The sequence below is a fragment of the Rutidosis leptorrhynchoides genome, unplaced genomic scaffold (genome assembly GCF_046630445.1).
Source record: "Rutidosis leptorrhynchoides isolate AG116_Rl617_1_P2 unplaced genomic scaffold, CSIRO_AGI_Rlap_v1 contig399, whole genome shotgun sequence".
NCBI lineage: Eukaryota > Viridiplantae > Streptophyta > Magnoliopsida > Asterales > Asteraceae > Rutidosis > Rutidosis leptorrhynchoides.
In genome coordinates this window covers 5,343-13,339 of record NW_027266631.1, presented here as the reverse complement: position 1 = coordinate 13,339, position 7,997 = coordinate 5,343, and the positions used below count along the sequence as shown (strand labels likewise).

General features: G+C 35.5%; 1 pseudogene; it reads left to right on the top strand.

The window, feature by feature from the left end:
* The first annotated feature begins 2,914 nt into the window (after positions 1-2,914).
* Positions 2,915-4,058, top strand: LOC139883428 (protein ALP1-like; annotated as a pseudogene).
* The last annotated feature ends 3,939 nt before the right edge of the window (positions 4,059-7,997 follow it).

The following is a 7,997-nucleotide window of genomic DNA, read 5'->3' as shown; positions in this document are numbered from 1 at the left end:
TATAATTTTGTATGGATTATGTCTTTCATTTTAATAAAGCCAGAACTATTTGTTATGTATTCATGTTTATTTGACTGCTATACTTTTAGCACTATAAAAATATATGTCGAACAGATCAATTAGCTCTCTCACAAGGGTAATCATCTCTGCTTGCTACGATGAAGTGGGGGTAAGACTTATTTTCTTTAAGCATTGTCTGAGTGACAATATGAGAGCTAAAGCTTGGAAAATTTATAGTCGCCTTTATTAGGGTATTAAGATGAGAACATGCTCTATAAGCGATGTTCGGAGTAAACAAGCTCAAGTTTACTACGTAAGAAGTCAAATGGAGTTCTAAAGGAATTTTTAGAGTAGTGGGAGAACTCAAGTCTAACATTTAGTTTGTCCGGACTATCATTTGCACAGTATTTGATAGGCATACTGCCCATAAAGAATGGATAAAATACTATAGCACATATTTCATACTATGTGCACTAGAGACAACCAATTTAAAGGGCAATGAAAGAAAATAGATTTATACTTTCATTGTGTGAGCCCTGAGTGTCCTAACACTCACTTGCACCCTTAGACACTATGTCCTATTATTATAACCTCCATTGGTGTTCACTATCTTGATATGTTTCCGAAGGACTATGAGAGATATAGTATAGAGGAATGAATTGGAAAAATGAACCAGTGGGAGCGGAGACTTTCGAGGCACAAGGAAGGACGATAACGTAAATGTCACACGCTAGCTCCTATTCCCCCGCGGGACTATTTCTACACCAAGGCAGAAGTCATGAATACTAAGCACCATAATTTTTAATTATGAGATGTAAGAGATGGTTGTGTGTCATATTGATCTAGGGAACACATACGGTAACTACTCCAGGAAAATATAACTCAAAATTGTTTTGAGAGGTTACATGCTCCTAACTGTCATGTAACATGTTAGCTCTCGTGTATGCCGGTTGAACGAGCTATGTGTCGAGTATGATATGTCAAAAGTGACATACGCCAAATACAGTAATGAATACCATCCTCGCCAACTTGCGGGCGAGCGGGAGTTGTTGGGCCATATTAATAATGTTAATATATTATACCCTTAGTGGGTTTTGGGTTTATGACCCATTAAGTAATTAACCTACACATAATATGTTGCTATAAGGAGAAGGTAATTAATTAAGAAAAAACTATTATTTTCTTTATTATTTTCGGCAGCCACTTCAAAGTGGAGGAAGACTTTCAAAGTGGAGGAATACTTTTTGTCTTTCCCTTATCACTCCCAAATACAGACTTACGGCTAATTCAGGTGTTCGTCTAACATAAAGGTTATTACTTTACGACTTATTCCCTGATAACTTTCTGTGGTTTACTTTACGACTGTGCAGTTTTTCCAGGCACGTGCACTAATGTGTCGTAATCCGATTCTCGTGTTTTATGATCCTGTTAAATTCGATCCGCAATCGTTATATATATATGTTATATACATGTTTCAGGTCAATAAAACCCTTCAAAAAGATCATTCACAATTGGATTCCAACCAGCCATGATGGAACTGCTAAGATGAAAACTTTTATTCTGCTTTATGAGATCATGTGTGGAATACATGCCAACATTGGCCGATATCGTTTGAAGCTATTCTATCAAGTGCTTAATCTTTTACTCCTTACACAAAACTATACTGTCCCCACCTCCTCCATGGTGTTCTAAATATTGCGACCTTGTATCTCCATTTCTTGAACATCTTGAGAAGGGACCTATCATAAAGAGAGTACACTCAAGGTTGGAGAACATGTGGATGATTCTCAAACTTGTTTTCCAAATGATAATGCATTTGTTTATGCTAAGACTGTTTTATTATGTTAAAAATTATGATATGTTCCTTAGAGCATCCACATTGCTGGATGATAGATAGGTGATAGGGAGGAGATAGCATTGTGGGCATGAGGTGATAAGCAGGAGAGAAAGTGTGTAGATGATAACTTTATCACCCATTGGAAGACATGAATGTGGGATCCACTTTATTTCTTTTTCATTTTTTTATTTTTAGTTTATCTCTCAATATTATCGTTTAGACTTCTTAAAAATTAAATTTCCCTACCGTTAAACAGTAAAATGAACTTTTTTTTTTTTTTAGATTTATCTTTTTTCCTATAAAAACTATTATTCCATATTTCAATCCACACATTATTTTATCTCCACTTTTCAAAAGTTCCATTACCCTCAAATCCATTATATTTTCATAATCCACAATTTCCCCAACATCCACCATTTCCTCATAATCCACAATTTTCTTCATATACACAAATTCCACAAATTCCTTACTATGGATCTCCTCCAATGATTCGAGAAATGCAAAATATTCCATGGCGGCAACCATTTGGGTACTTTCCTAATAATCCGTACCACTTGAATATGACTCCGGGTGGCTCTAGGATGGGAACACCAAATTCTGATCATGAATCGGTGTCACGTCCTGCTTCTTTTTCTCAATCCGTCTCTCACCTACGTGGCTTGGAAACTTTTGACTTGAATGATGATGATGACACAGATGTTCAAGTGACCAAAGGAAAGAAGGCTATAAGGACATGAAGTTTAAATTAGACTTCCAATGAAGATATTTTATTGGCTAGTGTATGGGTTAATATATTTAAGAATCCAATCATCGGTATTGACTAGTCAGCGAAGAACTGTTGGCAGTCCATCTCGGATTATATCGGTGGCCAGAAGAGGAATAGGTTGTAATGCAAATACCATTGGGTGAAAGGAAATGCCATAGTCACATACTTCAACAGTTGCTACAGGCGAGCGGTGGACCTGAAACGAAGTGGGTAGAATGATGCTAATGTGATGAAAGCTGCATTAGAGTTCTATAAATAAGAGCAATGTGATCATGATTTCAAACTGCAAAATTGGTGGGAAAAGGTAAAGGATGAGTAAAAGTGGAATGGAGCTTACATGGAGGAGTAATCATCAAAACGGACTAAAGTTTCAAAATCAGGGGCGTATACATCATCATCTAATCCCTTATTTTCAAAATTAAGTCGTTCTTCACATAGTGAATGCACTAGAAAATCGATGCACTTATTTTCAAAGAAGACCTGATGCTATCGGTAGGAATGGTCTTTATGCTATTCAAAAATGCACCGCTGCTATTCGAATGTTGGCTTATGGAGTGTCTGCCGACGAACTTGATGAATACCTTCGAATGGGTGAGAGTACTACATTAGAGTGAACTCGAAACTTCATTGCAGGCGTGCGAGAGATTTTTGGGCCTTATTATTTAAGGAAGCCCAATAAGAATGATACCGGTTACTTGCTCCGTATAGGAGAAGAACGAGGCTTGCCAGGCATGTTGGACAGCATGGATTGCATGCATTGAGAATGGAAAAATTATCCAGTAGCATGGAAAGGTATGCATACTAGAGGTGACCATGGAGCACCAACAATTATGCTCGAAGCGGTTGCATCTAAAGATTTATGGATTTGGCACTCGTTTTTTGGCGTCGTAGGGTCAAACAATGATTTGAACGTGTTAATCTCATTTGTTCACGCGCAACTTGCAAGGACAAGCTCCTCATGTTTCTTTCGAGGTAAATGGTAGAAATTACAATATTTGATACTACCTAGCCGATGGTATTTATCCTAATTGGCCTACCTTTGTCAAAACAATTCCATTACCACAAGGAGAAAAGGCAACATTATTTTCTCAACACTAAGAAGCAGCTTGAAACGATGTGGATCGAGCATTTACTGTTCTTCAAGCTCGATTCGCTATTATACGTGGTCCAACACGAATGTGGAATACCGAAACGCTTAGCGATATCATGTATACATGTATTATATTACATAATATGATTGTTGAGGATGAACGAGATCAATACGAGGGTGATTACACGTACGACACTAACAATGAGCAAGCTGAATCGACATCGGGTGTTAATCGCGGTCTTCCTCCAAACTTCGTGGATATCCTCCAAACCAATGCTAGCCTTCGCAATAGACAAATGCATCGTCAAACTCAAGATGATTTGGTTGAGCATATTTGAAAGAAGTTCGAAAACAACAATGAGTAGATGTATCGTATTTTTAATATGAATTACAATAAGTCTTTTTATTTTATTTTAATTTCCATTATCTCCACATTTATTTTATTTTTATAAATAATTGATGAAATGCGTTATTTAATTGTATTATTAGTTATGATAAGTGTAATTCGGTGTAATAAAATGTTTTTGAGAATTTTAATAATATTATCTTTTTTATTAAATAATTTTTTTTGTCTATATTTAATAACTTTATTTTTTATAACATATATTGATATTAAAATTTGTATTAAAAAATTAATTTTAATAGACAAAACTAAATAAAATATGTATTTATGTCTAGATGTATATTTACAGGAACTTGTATTTAAGCATAGGCAAGTATATACAATATTCAAAAGAAAAGAAAAGAATAATAAATGATAAGTAAAATATTAGAAAAGATTACATGTGGGATCCATTTAAAATGAAGTATGTGGAGAATGAATGTAGTGATGGGGTAATAAAAATTAGAGGTGGTAAAAAATGTATATGTGGCTAGAGAGAGAGTGTAAAAAGATATTAGTAGAGGTGATAGGATTGTGGATGTTTTTAAGAGCACCTTCTGTGCTAATCCCAATAATTAAATTGGGACCATTTTTTTTCTTTTGGTGTTTATGTGGTGTCTTATGTGGCAGTAATTATTACAAAATAATTCTTACAAAATTTCCTCTCTCAGTCCCAATTCTTATTCAACCAATGAAAAAATATTACTATATTTATACATCAATCCCAATTTTTCAATGGAGGAAAATTTTACAAATCCCAATATTTTCTCTTTCTGTCAAAGTGTCGCTGATGTGGTCAAAATCGGGACCAACAGTACGGATGCTCTAAGGTTTAATGCCACATGGTTCGGAAAACTTGCTTCCTATGTCGTCATTCATCAATTACTAGTACTTTGAGTCTGTAACACAAATTTAAGATTAGGCATAATGTATGCAAGAAAACAGTTGGGAATTTCGACAAGATGATGGCGTTTCGTGGCGCGGCTGCTTAGAATTTGATATGGAGGTAATCGTGGACGAGTCGAAATAGGGAAGGTGCCGCCATGTCCAGCATAGAGATTGATGAGATGGGGCACGACAGGGATGTAGATCTAGTATCTCGGCGTTTGTTTGAGGATGGTGGTGGTGGGATTGATTTTGGATTATATGGTTAGTGAACAGTGATAGCCGCCGAAGAAAAATAGAAGGAGGAGGAACAAATGACTTCGTGTCTTGTGCCATTTGGTTCGGGTTTGAAATGTTCGATTCGATTGTTGATTTGTAAGTTCGGTTCATTTAAATTTAATTGTAGAGGAATAAGCGCCAGATGTGGAGGACTTAACAGTTCATTTGTTACACATCAGCTCGATTTAACTTGGGTACTAGAATATGAAACGTTTTCAAGTTGAGGCTAGGTATGAATTTGTAAGAAAAGTAACTTTAGATATGAAGTTGTAAACTGAACCCAAGTTTAGGTAGGATGGGTGTATTCATCCTTGCCATTTATACTGTATGTACATTATTAATTAATTAGTGTTGGAGCCACGAGCGTCACTCGAGGCGATTTGTTAATATATTGTACATATAATATACATATTATTTTGATTTTTTATCATTATTTAAAGTATGTGATGTTTACGGTAGAATTAGAATGTAACGAATTTAATAAAAATTGTGCAAAAGGTAAATTTGATTATGAACAAAACATGCACATTTGATATTAGCATCAAAAACATATATGATATAAAAATAATATCCCATCAAAAAATTCAATCATTCCTAAACATATTGCCTCACATATGACGCAACCGAAAGTGTTGGAGCTCTCTCTAAATTGCTTCAGAAGTAAAAGGATCGTGAAACAATTTTTGCCTCTAATTTTATATATGCAAGTAATCAACTTTTTTTATTATTATTATTAAGAAAAGTAAACTCTTAAATGTGAGTTTTAATTGAAGGAGCATGTAAATGCAAAGAGGGAGAAATCAAATTTTTTCAATAGATTTAAAAACTATTTATTTGTGCACAATTTCTCCCTTGGAGCATATTGTTTCACTTCCGCCAAAAGGAGTACATTGACTTTATTACATTTGCAGATGGAGTAATGCCTCAATGAATCACCACTATAATTGGAAATTTTGTGGCTTACACAAAATTAATTAGATCGAATACATTAATAGATTATAAAAAATTAAAATTTTCTCTAAGACGACATCTCTACAGACTACAACGTAAATCAAAGAAATCTTGGATTCTCTCAAGTATATTTTGAAGAGGAGAACTAAGCACAGCGTCAGTTATTACAAATCCCAAACTGCCTTTTGTCATCATGTCCATACATGTCCACAAACAAACTCCACAGCCTGCATCACAAAATTAATCGATATTAGTTCAACCTACTTTATCCAAAACTTTCATCGAGTGATGTCATGAATCCCTAATCGAGAAAAACATCTAATGATATATCCCTTGCTCATTATGTTGTCGATTGACAGTGCTTCCTGCATGACGAGGATGAAGATTTCAGAACTTCTTAATGATTCGTGCAACTCAAGAGTTGAAGTACAATAGTGTATTTTTTATGTTTAGCTTAAAGTAAGAGACATCATCTATACGAAGAATAAGTGTGGCCTATTTGAAAAAAATACATGGGCCGTATTATTTCAATTGTCTTTCCTGAAGGTACCAGGTTGTTCAGGGCCTAAAGAACAACAACAAAGACTAGAACGCTAGTAGAGTGGATATCAGGTAGGTACCATTGTCTTGGTATACATAAAAATGGGATAGTTCAAGACATCGCGTTCACTAACCCGCGAGTATATTAGATGTGTGTTATGCTAGGACCGATTCAAAGTTAATAGCTATCGAGCGCCGATGTGATATCTGTTCGATTAAACTCTCCAGATTTTTCGTGTCTACCTAAAGTCGCATACAATTTCATTCATGTGGGGGATTGTTAGACAAAAATGTCAAATACATGGTCAATGACAGTTTGACCAAGCGTGTAGACGAATCCGTATGTTGGATTAAATTGAAACTAATTCTTATAGTTTATCTATATTACATAGTTAAGGATTGAATCATTTATTTCACATTTTGTTTCAAGGATGAATGAGAAATGGTAGTGCAAATGTTGGTGATTTGCGCATGAGTGTACAAAGTCCCACATTGGAAATTTACTACAAACTCAAGTCACATATATAGTGGTTTGAGTGGGTTGTAGTTTAAAGTGTGTTGTAGAGGAAGTCTACAAGGTTCCACACACGTCACCACCAAGCACGCACGACCCGACCCTACCTAGACCGATACGGTTCGGTTCTAGTTCAATTTGGATTTGGATTTGGATTTGTCTATTGATCTGCTTTGCAGATCATATCGGTTCGATTCACTTATTTTTGGAATGAAGCCGTTATGATTTTTTGTCTGTTTAATTAGTGAGATTTTATCTCTTAATTAATGATCCATGATTAGTGGGATTCGTCCACTATAGTCTACACGGTTTTGACTTCCGTAATTAGTGGGATATTATCTCCTAATTAGAAATGAATTTTATCTCCCGTTTTGAATTGGAATTTTAAATGTGCAAGATTTCGGAAGAGGATCGCGATCAGAGTTCTTTCTGATTAGAGTGTCCGTCATTAAGGTGTGTGTTTGGGTTTAAACACATTGAAATCACTCAAAAAAAACCCTTCTAGCAAATAGGTCGGCTTACAACCCACCGTCTTTCCGTCTCTTCTTTTCTCGTGTCGTCAGAGAGTTTAGCTAGTGTAAGTCTCGCCCGAACTCTATTAAATATTATACTTATTGTCGTGTTTATTGTGGTTGTATCCTGTGAAACTCTACGCCGTTTGATCCGAAGTACAGTACTGGACGTATTACACTTTAAGGAAAGCGATCTCATCGTGCCTCCACTGTTTGCAATCTCTTTCCCTTAAACCTTTGT